This window comes from Xyrauchen texanus, chromosome 15 (assembly GCF_025860055.1).
Source record: "Xyrauchen texanus isolate HMW12.3.18 chromosome 15, RBS_HiC_50CHRs, whole genome shotgun sequence".
In the NCBI taxonomy this organism is placed as follows: Eukaryota; Metazoa; Chordata; class Actinopteri; order Cypriniformes; family Catostomidae; genus Xyrauchen; species Xyrauchen texanus.
The window spans coordinates 26778898-26794081 of NC_068290.1; the positions used below are offsets into that span (position 1 = coordinate 26778898).

Here is a 15184-nt window from a genome sequence, read left to right on the forward strand (position 1 = left end):
AAGCACTTCATCATTTGCAACACCGGGGGTTTGGGCTTTATCCCAGTTTGTGCTGAGGTTCAGCACACTTGAAAGGCCCAACCAATCAGTGCTTTTAGCTGGCTAAAGATTCAACAGCCATTATTAAGTGTGCAACTTTTATTTGGTCTTTGTCTGGATTAACTGTCAATACAATACATTAATACATGCAAATAAATCTTTATCTTTTTTATTCTAGAAGCATATGGTGCCAAACTGCTTGACACAGGCTCAATAACTCTGAACACACTGACCACGTAACCTGTATTTAAATATAAATATAAATGCATGCAATATGGATAGATAAATAAATAAATATTAGATCATCCATTAAATGCTGTGAACACAATCTTTCAACCAGTTCCCACAGTCTCAGAACACAGCAGGCTTGTCTGGCTTGTCTGTTCAGTTCTCCCCCATTCCCCCTCAGTTTTTTTTTCTTAGTTTCAATTCTATCTAATCGCATACCAACCACTGCACACAGGTGACTGGTATCTCTACCCAAAATAAGACATATTGACTACAAGATGAACAGGTTTAGTTTAGCCTCATCCAGTTAAGCTGATAAAACAATTGAACAGAACAGAAACAAAAAGGCACTTCATCAACTCAGAAACGAATCTGGTTTCTTTTGTTTTAGGATTGAAGGTGTAGAACATTCTCTGTTTATGCTTTCTGATGACAACATTCTTATGCTAAGTACAAACAAATTAAAAAATAACAGGGCAGTTCACAGTGAAACCAAACTCACCGGACCAGAAAATGAATATGCTTTGCAAGGGGTATTCAGATTGGGGGGAGGGGGTCCCCTTTTGTAATGCTTAATTACCTCTCTCCCCTGTACTTAAGGTAATCTTTAATCTGATGAGCACCCTGGACTCCAAGGGTGCCCTGCATCCACCACTGATAAAATTCAGACACACATATAAACAAACACACACACACACACACTTTCTCTGAATGAAAATAAATGTGTAGATAGCTGCTCTGAGCCAGACTGAACTGGTTATTGCAACAGAGTGCATTTTGTATTGCAAACACAGTGTGATTGCTTAATCTGGGGCAAAATTAACTTATATTTATATATTGAAAGAGCAGGACAAAAAACAGAGTGAAAATAGGACTGAGCATATTTGAGTAAGAGAGATAAAAAAGATGGAGACCTTATACAATATTGTACTGGAAATCAGGAAAGAGAGGTAAAGTCAAGTGTAGGGTGGAGGAAAAGGGTGTAATGAGTGAGAGAGGAGAGAAATAATAAAGATAAGCACAGGAAAAGAACGCACACAGAATGGAAAGAAGGGGAGGGTAAAAGGGAGGGGCAAAGAACATGGCAAGGTTACGCATGAAAACTTACACATGAAAACTTTTCTTCTTTGACAACCAGAAGGAGAAGTAGAGACACGGACAGGAAGCTGTGGTTTCGTTCTTACAGCAGTATCACTTTAAAGAAAGAGATTGAAATAGAAAGAAAAACAATAAAGACAATAGAGAGAAAAAATTAGAGCAATAAAATAAATATGGTGGATAGCCTACACATTGGTTGAGTTTATTGGACTAGACATAGTCTGGCATCTGTAGAGAGCAACAAAGAGAGCGAGGTGTGATTTTAGAAGTGCAGCTCTAGCATTAATTTACTGAAAGAACTTGTGAGATTCATACATAGACTTTAATTTGATTTTAGGAAATAATTTAGTTTAAGAGAGACAAGTTGGTGAAAGAGAAAAGCAAGAGGATTAAAACAAGTCCCATCGAAAACCAAACCATGTTGGTAAAAGAATACCAGATATGCATGCCTCTTACTGTGGATGAGGTAAGTTTTTATCTTTTTACAGCACATGTATTTGAGTTTGCATCTGTAATGTGTATGTAGCACATCAGCACAAGACGCGAGCAAGTAAACATGTAAGGAATTAAGATGTTTATTCTTCTCTGTTTATACAGTTGACACTGCAAGTAACAGCAATATTTAAAACAATTATTATCTGTTCACTTCATAATCTTCACATGCTTGCTCGGAAAAGAAAAGTGATGCTTTTTCCTGTCAAAGCTATTTTGTTTGTTTGAAAAGATGTTGTAAATTGCTCTGAAATGTTTTGTTATTGTGAACCGTAATCTAGGACATATTTCAACTTTGTGTATACACAGTGTGTGTGTTTTGTTGTATTTTATAATCTCTTCATTTCAGCAAATATAATTTTCTTCACCTAAATGAGTCTGACCAGTTGTGTCCTTTTATTCTGAATGCAGGCACGGGTTCTTCACCTCAAGTTTAGAATCAAAGCCCTTCCCACAAATGTTTTAAAATTTTATGAGAGGGTTAGGAATGTGTTGTCTGTCCATATTTTACCCTCCTCAAGTAACCAACTTCCACTTGCTTAGACTAGACAACTCCGCACTAGCACACCTGACCTGAAAGAAGTGGAGTTTGGTGGACTTTGCAATTGCAGTCTCAGGGTTCTTTTGTTTAGTTTTTTTAAACTAGATTAAAATTCACATTTCAGTTCCAATTGACATTGACATTAAATTTTCAGGTTAAACCCACACAGAAATTTAACATATCACAATAATATGTAAATCACACAGGCCTATAATATGTATGGTGTTTACTGATATAGAAAAGTCACACTTGAACATATATGCAACAACATACATCTGTCAGCCACAACATTAAAACCACCTGCCTAATATTGTGTAGGTCCCTCTCGTGACTGTTGTGTGTGAAAATCCCAGGAGATCAGCAGTTCCAGAAATACTCAAACCAGCTCATCTGTCACCAACAATCATCCATGTGATCATCTGATCAGCCAATTGTGTGGCAGCAGTGCAGTGAATAAAATCATGCAGATAAGGGTCAGGAGCTTCAGATAATGTTCACATAAACCATCAGAATGGTGAAAATTTGATCTCAGTGATTTAGACTGTGGCATGATTGTTGGCACCAGACGGGTTGGTTTTAGTTTTTCTGTAACTGCTGATCTCCTGGTATTTTAACGCACAACAGCCAAAATTAAAAAACATCAAGTGAGCTGCAGTTCTACAGACGGAAATGCTTTGTTGATAATAGAGGTCAATGGAGAATGGCAAGACTGGTTCGAGCTGACAGAAAGACTATTGTTACTCAGAGACCCACTGCACATTTGTAGTGAGAAGAAAAGCATCTCAGAATGCAAAACATGTCAAACCTTGAAGCGGATTGGCTATAACTGCAGAAGACCACGTCGAACACTTTATTAGGACCATAGTGTTTCTAATTAATTGCTCAGTGAGTGAATATGCCCAAATAAATAAACTTCAGTTTTATGTTAATGACCATACAGTATATAATATTTCTGCATACAAAGACATTAAAAAATATATTTTATCTTGCACTGTTTATAAGCATAATGTAAATTTTTTTGTATGCTCATATTAACAAACTTCTTTTTAAATTAATCCAAATTAAAGTTTATGCAAAGATTATTAATATAGTAATAAACAAAGTTATTACTTTTTTACATTGCTTCGAATATAATACCTACAATAATACAGCAACAAGCGTGTTAATTTATATTTGGCAATGCACTCTAGAGAGATGCTGCCTCCCTCTGAAACTTAATCCGCTGGTGTCGCTGCTTGACTGAGTGACTTTTATAAATGTGACTTTACACATTTTTAAGATGAAATTTTGTGATAATTTATTTGTTTCATTTATGTTCAGACGATTCCTTTTCTCATACGGATTTTTGGAGGAGGCACTGCCTCCCTTGACTCCTCTGAGAAAACACCACTGCCTCCTGGACTTTGTAAGTCTTCCTTACAAATTGTCTGTGGTTATATATATATATATATATATATATATATATATATATATATATATATATATATATATATATATATATATATATATATAATTACATTGTGTCAGAAGTGATGCGATTAGCAAAGATTCCAGTGACAAGTCTTCTGTCTATGGATGGGAATCGTAAGGTACTTAACGATTCCGGTTCCTTAATGATTCCAGTAACAATTCTTTTAGTACTATTATTATTTGCATTTTTACCTATTTCATTGTCTGCCCTCAGCAGCCTGTTGCCGAACAATGGTAACATTTCAGATTTCTACAGAGCAGCTATAACAAATTAGAAATAAATGTAATAAAAATCTTGTAAAAGGTGTGCTTTTAGACTTTTTAGAGGCATAAATGCAATCCAGTAATTTATCCTAACTATTTTTTTTATTCTAAGCAAACAAGAAATGTGATAGCATATTTAATTAATTTATTAATTCTTTAAAAAAAAACACTTAGTACAATAGATAACTTGTGAATCTTTTACTGCACATTGTCATATGAACAACCATTAAACTACTGTGAACTTGCCTACAAACAGACACATACAGGACTTCCTGGAGGGTTTAGAATGTCAAAATAAAAGTGTGAGGGTTTAAAAAGTGCACGACTTAAATATATATCTGTTGTATTTAAAATTAAAAGTCAATAATAATAATATTAATACAAATGTATTATTATTATAATTATTATTGTCATTTGCTTACAATTTATAACAATATTTAAGTTGAATGGATTCCAAAAAAGAATCCTTTAAAGTCCAGATGTAAGTTGAAAAATAATTAAAAAAAAAAATAAAAAGAAAAAGGCAAACATAAAACACTGGTTCCCCTTCTGTCGCTATCGTTGTCTCTCGACGTTGTGTCGGAGAAGCGACACTAGGGGTCTCTCTTGAGCGCCGAAATATGCCTCTGACTTATGAAAAAAGGCCAATGAGAAGTTGGCAGACAGTATTTGCATACCCCGCCCCCGGACATACGGGTATTTAGGCAGGTAAATACGGGAGTTCATTCAGAAAATTTATTCGGAGCCCATGGTGGTGCATGCAGTTTGCTGCGAGTCACACACACCAGTTCCATTCTTTTTCCTCTGACGATCTGCATGCTATTTGATTGACGGCGCATAACAGCGGCTTTCTCCTTCTTGCATGGCTGTGCATTGTTGCCCCTGGGCGCTTCGACTGCGCAGACAACTCGAAAGAGTTATTCTATAAAGAGTGATTTTATTTAAAAGAGTAATTTCCTCTAAAAAGAGCAAAACACAACGGCGTTGAACGTCCTTTTCAGGACGCATCTTTTTAAAGACTTTTTTACCGCCCCTGTGTAGTTTCTGGATGCGGTTGATTTCTCCCCACCTCTGACGGTCATAAAAACTGCCTCACGTACCTGGGCTGCGATCACACGCAGGCAGCGTTTTTATGAATTGTCTATGTTTTCAGTGCGAGAACATAGCCATGACGGTTGCGGCTTTCTTTTGTAATAAGAGAAAGCCACTTCAGCCACCCCCCGTGCCTCGCCTCCTTCCTACGGGATTGGGGCAGGCGCCGCGGGCGATGAAGACGATTTGGGGATAATGATTGGCTCAGTTTTGCTGGGTAAATCCCCTCGAAACCTCCCGCCTCCCCGGCAAGCTTGCTTGCTTCCCCCGAGCTCGGAATGAGTGCAGTCCACTTAATGGCCGGCCGGCCGTCCAATCCCTTGCATCGGAGCATCGGAGAGCGTTACAGCAGCGTCTGATGCGGATAACTCGCCTGGGCCGCCACCTTCGGGTCTGCTCGCCCAGTCTGAGCCTGATGCACGGGGTCCGCGGGCATGTGCGCCGCTCACAGACAGTTCCTTTCTTCCCGGATGTTTATGACGAGCTGAGTAAGCCAAGCTTCCTCGCTCCTCCGCTCTCGCTACACTCGGCGGTGGAACGGTCCCAGACCACTCCGCCCTGCACGCCATGGCCCCCTCCTGCAAGTCCACCGGGCCAAGGCACTTCAAAATGTGCACTTGGGTAGTCCTGTTCTTGACTTGCTGCAGGAACTGCACTCGAACAGGCGATGGCCACCCTTGTGGTCCGGAAACGTAACACATGGACTGGACCTTGTCGCAGTACAGGAGGTAGACAAAGCACGATTTCTCAAACGCTCCCGTCTCCCAGCTCCGTCCATTCGGCGACACCATATGACGACTCCGCCCAGCAGTCCTCAGTGGTGAAGAAAAAGACGGAGGCTATTTCACACATGTTGCCCTGCCGCAAACCTGCCGCCACGGGCTATGCCCTCTCTGCTCACCGAGGGCGTACTCCTGTGGCTTTCAAGAAAGAAAGAAAGTGTTGCTTCGCCTCAACAAACAAGAGTGGGCCCAGCTGTCAGCCCCAGCGTTGAGCTCCCCACAGAAGGTGGACGCCCCTTGTCTCACGGACCCCCTTGAGGACCCAGAAGGCTCCCAGGCACTCCTGAGATGACCGACCCAGAGACTGAGACGTTAGCTCCGGAGCTGGTAAGACTACTCCCTTAACGGGGGCTGTGGTACTCACATTCTCAATAGTAGAGCTATTTCCTTTAGTCTCTGGGTCACCTGGCCCGCAAATGCCGTTCTCACGGCACTCCTCCGCCAGATTTCAACAGTCCCAGCACACTGGACACAGACCACTGCCTACGACTGTTCACCGGCCGGCCGGTTCTGACGAGTCTAGAGGACGCCTGCACTGGACCTCCTCCCCCTGCCGGGCGCGCGGAGCAAGGTAAGTGCTTTGAGTTTGTTCTCAGCACCAAAGCCTCGGGACGCACCCTTGCCTCCCGACGCCACACTACTTGCTCCGCCCTGCTGCGAAGCTCCGCCGGGTACGTCCAAAATACTCGTCCCCTTGGTGCCCCTAGCACGGAGATTAGAGGCATGGCTTTCACTGCCCAACCCGTCACGCTGGCTGCACCAGACCATTCGACTCAGTTACGCAATTCAGTTTGCCAGGCCCCCGCCCCTCTTCGAGGGCTTCCGTCTTTCCGCAGTACACGGTGAACATGCCAATTCCCTGCGCACAGAAATTGCTATTCTTTTACTCAAAGACGCGATAGGGCCTGTCCCTCCAACCGAAATGAAGAAGGGTTTCTACAGCACTTACTTCATTGTACCCAAGAAAGGCAGCGGCTTACAACTGATCTTGGACTTGTGAGTTTTGAACCGGGCTTTCGGCGAGTTTTCGCACTGCTCCCGTTCAAAATGCTCACGCAAAAACATATTCTGACTTGTGTCCGGCATCTAGATTGGTTCGCAGTGGTAGACCTGAAGGACGCATACTTTCACGTCTCAATTCTGCCGCAACATCGACCCTTCCTACGGTTCGCGTACGACGGCCAGGCGTATCAGTACAAAGTCCTCCCCTTCGGCCTGTCTCTGTCCCCTCGCGTCTTCACGAAAGTCGCAGAGGCAGCCCTTGCCCCTCTCCGAGAAGCTGGCATCCGCATACTCAACTACCTCAACGACTGGCTCATCCTGGCCCCCTCGCGAGAGTTACTATGCGCGCACAGATACCAGGTGTTTGGGACCTCAGGTCAACTGGGAAAATAGCAAGCTCACCCCGGTTCAGAGCATCTCTTTTCTCGGCATGGAGTTAGAGTCAGTCTCAATGTCAGCTCGTCTCACCAAGACCGTGCACAGTCGGTGCTGAAATGCCTCGCTTCCTTCAAGCCAGGCACTATAACTTTTCCAAAGGCTCCTGGGGTATATGGCAACCTCCGCGGTGGTCGCGGCACTGGGGTTGATGCATATGAGACCACTTCAGCACTGGCTTCAGACTCGAGTCCCGAGATGAGCATGGCGCTGCGGCACGCCCCATGTGATGATCACCACCGCCTGCCGCCAGACACTGAAACCCTGGAAAGACCTCTGCTTTCTGCGGGTAGGAGCACCCTTGCAGCAGGTGTCCCGACGCGTCCTGGTCACGACCGACGCCTCCAGATCGGGTTGGGGCACCGTGTGCAACAGGCATGCAGCGGCTGGCACATCAACTGCCTAGAGTTGCTGACTGTTTTCTTTGCCCTGAGGAAGTTTCTCCCCCTAGTTTGGGACAAACATGTCCTGGTCAGGTCAGACATCACAGTAGTGGTGGCGTACATAAATTGCCAAGGCGGAGTGCGCTCCCACCACATGTCACGACTCACCCATCGTCTCCTCCTTTGGAGCCAGCAGAGACTCAAGCTGCGTGCCACTCACATCCCCGGCAACCTCAATGTGATAGTGGACATGCTGTCACGACAATGCTTGCCCAGTGGAGAGTGGAGGCTTCACCCCCAGTCGGTCCAGCTGATTTGGGAACGGTTCGGCAAGGCCCAGGTAGACCTGTTTGCCTCCCAAGAAACCTCCCACTGCCCACTCTGGTACGCCCGAACTGAGGCTCCCCTCGGGGCAGACACATTGGCACACAGCTGGCCCATGGGGCTGCAGAAGTACGCATTCCCCCAACTGAGCCTTCTTGCACAGGTGCTGTGCAAGGTCAGGGAGGACGAGGAGCAAGTCACCTTAGTGGCCCCCTATTGGCCCACTCGGACTTGGTTCTCGGATCTCATGCTTCTCGCGACACCCCCTCCCTGGCGAAGGAAGGACCTTCTTTCTCAGGGACGGGGCACGCTCTGGCATCCGCACCCAGACCTCATTTACATGTATAGCTTAATATTAATAAGCTATACATTTACATTGAAATAATGTGTAGTTAGAGGTTTGTGTTTCTATACATATTAAAGAGTACTCCCAATTAGTTCCACACAATAATGTAAAGATATTCTAAACTGATAATGCAAAAAAAACAACATTGGTATCGGATCGGGATCGATATCGGCCAATACTGAGATTTCTGGTATCGGAATCGGAAGAGAAAAAGTGGTATCGGTGCATCCCTAATTTAAATTGTAGTGGAATGTACAGTCCTTATATTTTGTATTTTAAACATGTAATCCTGTTACATGTATTTCTTTACTCCCCAATCCTGATATGGACATACGCTTTCTACGACAATCCACAAAGGAATAAATATGCATCAATCACACAAATTCACACGGTAAAGTTAAATTTTCTAAATAATGATTCAATGATATCAAGTCTTATATCATCAAGTGCATTTACATGTACACTAATACACTGACCACATTTACATGCACTTTTGAAACATTAATATATATTCACTCATACACTGGGGGAATCCCAGAGTTCTACATAAGAGGAAAACCCCACTTTTTCAGCTAAATTCCTCTGCAGGTCATGATAGAAAATTAAGGAAACAAACACTGCGACAACTCTGGAATATCTCGAAATAAAGTGAGCATTTACATTTATGCATTTGGCAGACGCTTTTTACCCAAAGCGACTTACAGAGCTCTTATTACAGGGACAATCCCCCCGGAGCAACCTGGAGTTAAGTGACTTGCTCAAGGACACAATGGTGGTGGCCGTGGGGCTCGAACCAGTAATCTTCTGATTAACAGATATGTGCTTCAGACCACTACACCACCAGCACCGAATTTCATAGCTGTAAAGAAAGCTCCTTACTGACCGAGCCACATGTATATGGATGTAAAGATTACGGCGCTTATATAGTGCATGTAAACTGGAATGCTGCTTTCTCACAATAACCTGCTATCTTTACATGGTGTCCATGTAAACTTAGTCATCTAAAACTACTAAAAATCAGTTTCTTCTAAAAAAAATCAGACAATGCATGTGTTTACATGAGATTTGAAATCATCGGGTAAAACCATAATTACATTTTTTTGTTTACAGGCAACACTTTTACACATTGTATAAACTAGTAACAATGCTGGTATGAGTACATGCAACACAAAATTTGGGTAATGCGTGAAAATCGACATATGCCAATTGTTTTTTTTTTGCTGTTTATGACCTTACCCCAATAAAAGAAAACCATTTAAGGTGTTTACATGACTGTATATTTTGTCAGCATACAAAGAATAATCATTTTAAAAACATGTCTGTGAATATGCTTACTATGTGTATCATACCTCTGACTAAAGAGAGCGAGATCTTAGCAAAACAATCGGCAGGTGTAAGACACTTGTTCAAAATGTAATCTTTATGAGCTGGCAAGTGAGACGCCGGCTTTAATTAACTGTTAGGAGAAGAATGTTGGCCCACAGCGTTCCACAGTTCACAGCGGATGGGGCTATTCGAGAACCTAGCAATTGACAGAAAAACTCTTAACGAAAAGATTAAAGATTAACATGAAAAAGATACTGTTTATCATATGTTGCAATATTGCTTCACATCTGGTTAGAACACAATGGAAGTTCTTAGATATAAAGTGGAATCTGCAATATGTGAAGAAGAAAAAAGTGCATTCAATCAAATTTTAAGTTCTTAGAAGCTTGAAACTCAAGGAATGTGGAGGACTTTTCAAATGAAAATAAGCTGAGCACACACTTCTCTGCAAGCAAGGACAACATGAGGTCATGAAAGGAGGTAGCAATATCTCTCTCTCTCTCTTCCTCAGTATAAAATCGGCCAGTTGTATATGATCAGCAAGCACAGCAGTGAACAAAGCAGAGGAGGTGAAGGGGTGGTCGTGGTCCGCAATGAACCCTGCATAGACCCCACATGCGGAGCTGGTCAGATCACAGAGAAACGCATCTACCTCCACAGGTAAGAGCACACACATATACACAAATGCAAAAATGATCCTGTTTCATTCACGGTTTACATCACCCACCTGCCAGTGTACCAGCGATCAGCAAATATTAATGACTGCAGCTAACACCTTTACGCATGCTGCAGAGCACTGTCCATCATTCACTTTCCCTCCAAAACAGCTTCTTTTATTAATTTCCTGTTGTGTTTATGTTTCAGGAAATTTCCAGAAAATCTGAACCGTGTTCAAACACATCCATCACTTATACATTCCTGGAATGTTCTGGGATCGCTAGTTTGTGGTTATAAAATAAAATCTAAAAAGATCATTCCTAGAACATTAGGAACAATAACCAAACCACAGGAACCACACACTAATGTAAGAGGAGCATTCCGTGTTGGCTGGGAAGCATCCTAAAGGGCCAGTCAGACATAACATCCATTTATTTTATTTTTTTTAAAAGATAGCAAGATCAGCAACTAAACACAGTTTCGTTTTTTAACAGTATGTCTGAGGTTTCTTGAGTCTTAAGGCACATTTTTAAAAGTTGAAGTTCATTTAACTTGAAACAGCACTCCTGCCTGAAATGATTAAAAAAAGAGCAAGGTCAAAAACCTCATTCTAGCGCATGTTCACATAGAAAACAAAACAAACAAACAAAAAAACAGTTTAGATTGACGCAAACCGTTTCTGTGTGAAATGTTAGCTTGCACTTGTCCTCCAGAGAATCTTGTATACATTCTGTATGATATCCTCCCACATTGTGTACATGCGCACACACTTACTGTAATTGCTCGTTTTCTTATGTTCTTTACACTTATTCGCTTCATACTGACAAAAACAACCCCCCCCACACACACACACACACACACACACACACGAAACACACACACTCAGTCATTAAATGCTTTAGTGAATATGAATTACTGCACCTCTAGCTTTTTCAAAGCATTAATGTGTTAGCAAAGACCAAAAGGGCAGAGCATTACTTTCCTAATGGTCAAATAAATCTTATCGTAGTGCATGTGAGTTTAATTCAAATTGCGATATTATTGCAGACGGGATCATTATATCCTGTTTACACGTTCGTCAGACTAAACTGCTGCATTGTAATTATGAATAATTTAAATAGTATCATCAAGATAGCTACAATGGATTATAATTTAATGACAGTTGTTTGGTGGGAAGGTGCTGTTTCACAGACAGGACACACTGAGGAAATGCCTGTCACTTCAGAGATGCGGAGAGGGGGAAAGAGGAAGAGTGAGTGAGCGTGACCACATCCGTGGCACTAGACACTACTGGCTGACCGTGAAAGATCTACATCTTCTCTCCTCCTCCCCTCTCTTCTCATCCTCTGTCCATCCATCCATCACTGAGGTCCTCAGGCTGTAAATCTGAACTGCTGTCTGTGCTGTCTTATCTTACAGTGCTGAGTTCATTATCTCACTCTCTCTCTCTCTCTCTCTCTCTCTCTCTCTCTCTCTCTCTCTCTCAGACTCTGCTTTTTTGAGAGAAAGATGGCACCAGACACATCTGGATGTGAGACTTTTGTGATGGCTGTCTAATCTCTCACCCCAATACACAATTGTGCACACATGCACATACATTTCCAAAAGTATGTGGACACCTGAACACCAATGTGTACATGTTGAACATTTAATTTTAAAACCATGGGCATTAATTGTGACGTAATGAAGCTAGGAAGCAAGTTGCAAGTTGACAATTAGTTTATTGACAGTCAAATTGAGAAGATAGGGGAAAAGTCCGGGGTGATGGTCTAGTGGCGCAGAGTCTCCAATGGTCAGATGATCGTGGTGAGAAGAGTGAAGAGAAGTGTTGAACAGACACGGCGAATCCGGGTAACAGCAAACAGGACACGAAACAGGGACAACGAGAGAACTGGACTGGAACTCTGAAGAGCGAACAACACCGGACATCACAAACAACGATCTGACAAGGAGATGAGAGAGTGGTGAGAATTTAAAGGGAATGGGAATGAGTAACAGCTGGTGAGAGGAGTGATTGCGGCAGAGCGCTAATCATGGTACAAACAACACGCCCACACATTCACGCACCCACACAACACACACTAAGAACAAGGCACGAGACAAGGAAGAGACATAGGATTAAATACCGTGACAGTACCCCTCCCCTAGGAGCGCCTCCTGGCGTTCCCAGGCTCCCTACCTGCCGATTGTAGTCATCGATAAGGGAGTGATCCAGAATGTCTCTGGCGGTACCCAACCTCTCTCCTCCGGACCGTAACCTTCCCAGTCCACCAGGTACTGAAATCCAGCGTCCCCTCCGTCTTGAGTCCAGAATACGGTTGACCGAATAAGTAGGTTCCCGTCTACGAGTCGCGGCGGGGGAACGGAACCGGCGGGTTATCTGCGGGAATAAAAGACGGGTTTTATTTTGGATACATGAAATCACGGGTGAATTCTCCTGTACGCTGGAGGAAGGTTGAGGCGGACTGCCACCGGACTAACGATCTTGGTGACAGCGAGCGGGCCAATAAATTTAGGTGCAAGTTTATTAGATCACGGAGCGTAGAGGAATGTTCTTAGTAGAAAGCCACACTTTTTGACCAACGGCGTATCACGGGAGGCCTAGACCGGTGGCGATCAGCTTTGGCCTTGGTGCGTGACCCCACTTGGAGTAGAGTCTCCGGGCCCTAGTCCAAGTCGCGGTGACACCTCTGGACCGAGCGTGGCCGGAGGGACCGCGACTCGGATTCCAGACTAGGAAAAATAGGTGGCTGGTAACCTACACTACACTCAAGCGGAGATAGGCCCGTGGATGATACTGGTAGCGTGTTGTGGGCGTACTCAACAAAAGACAGTTGCTGACTCCATGAGGAAGGATTCTTGGATACCAAACATCGTAGCGTTCTCTCCAGATCCTGGTTGGCTCAGCTCAGATTGACCATTGCTCTGGGGATGAAACCCTGAGGACAGACTAACAGTCGCTCCCAGTAATTTACAAAATTCTCGCCAAAATTTGGACACAAATTGGGGTCCTCTGTCAGAGACCACATCTGTCGGGAGGCCATGTAGCGAAAGACGTGGTCAATGACAATCACCGCTGTCTCCTTGGCAGAGGGTAATTTGGGCAAGGGAATGAAGTGGGCAGCCTGAGAACCGGTCCACCACGGTTAAAACTACCGTGTGTCCCTGTGAGGGTGGGAGGGCGGTGATAAAATCTAGAGCGATATGGGACCAGGGTCTCGATGGCACCGGCAGCGGTTGAAGTAACCCGTCTGGGGGTCGATTGGAACTCTTACCAGTGGCGCAGACTGAGCAAGCCAAAACAAAACTGTGAGCGTCACGAACCATCAAAGGCCACCAGAATCGTTGCTTGACTAAAAACTTAGTTCGATTAACTCCTGGATGACAAGCCACATTAGAACAATGTCCCCACTGAATAACGCTGGACCGTAACCCCTCCGGCACAAACAAGCGGTTCGGTGGGCACCGAGCGAGCGTTACCCCTTCTAAGGCCGTCTTGACCTTCGATTCGATCTCCCATGTGAGTGTAGAGATGAATAGAGTCTCTGGTAAAATGCACTTCGGGAGTAGGCGAGCGTTGGAGTGATCAAAAATACGTGATAAAGAATCGGGTTTGATGTTCTTGGAACCGGGCGATGCGAGAGTAAAATCAAAGCGACCGAAAAAAAGAGCCCACCGAGCCTGCCTGGAGTTTAATCTTTTAGCTGTGCTGAATATATTCCAAATTCTTGTGATCGGTCCAGGCGATAAAAGGTACCCCGAACCCTCCAACCAGTGGCGCCATTCCTCCAAAGCTAACTTGACTGCCAACAACTCTCTGTTACCAATGTCATAATTACGTTCGGCCGAGGACAAGCGATGAGAAAAAAGCAGCGCAAGGGTGTATCTTGTCGTCTGAAGGAGAGCAGCTGGGATAGCACTGCGCCTACCCCCACCTCTGATGCATCGACCTCCACCACGAACTGGCGTGATGGATCAGGGGTTATCAGGATGGGGGCTGAAACAAAGCAACCTTTCAGTTTGGCAAGCGCAGCCTCAGCTGCGTCTGACCACCTGAGCGTTGTTCTGGGGAGGTCAGGGCGGTCAGAGGTGTGGCTAGTTGACTGAAATTGCGAATGAAGCGCCGGTAGAAATTGGCGAACCCCAGGAATCTCAGTAGGGCCTTACGAGACTCTGGACTTGGCCAATCTACCACAGCCTTGATCTTCTCAGGATCCATCGCATTCCCTCAACCGACACGATGTACCCTAAGAAAGGAACAGACTGTGCATGAAAAGCATTTCTCGCCTTGACAAAAGCCCATTCTCTAGCAATCTCTGAAGCACTAGCGGACGTGCTGCACATGTTCCTGGAGAGAAGAAGAAAAAATCAATATGTCATCCAGGTAAACATATATGAACTGATCAACCATGTCTCGCTAGCACGTCATTGACGAGTGCCTGGAAGACCGCTGGGGAGTTGGACAAGCCGAGCGGCATGACCAAGTATTCAAAGTGCCCCTGGGGGTGTTAAAAGCGGTTTTCCATTCATCCCCTCCCTGATCGCGGACCAAATGATAAGCATTACGTAAATCCAATTTACGTGAAGATGGATGCTCCCTGCAACCTCTCAAAAGCTGAAGACATCAGCGGTAGAGGATAAGTATTCTTTACCGTGATGTTGTTCAACCCCGGTAATCAATGCAAGGTCGCAGAGATCCATCCTT

At 44.1% G+C, this 15184-nt stretch overlaps 1 pseudogene; it reads left to right on the forward strand.

The window, feature by feature from the left end:
* Positions 1-1405: 1405 nt before the first annotated feature.
* The window catches only part of LOC127655698 (cytoplasmic phosphatidylinositol transfer protein 1-like), a 39907-nt pseudogene continuing 26128 nt past the window's right edge, over positions 1406-15184 (forward strand).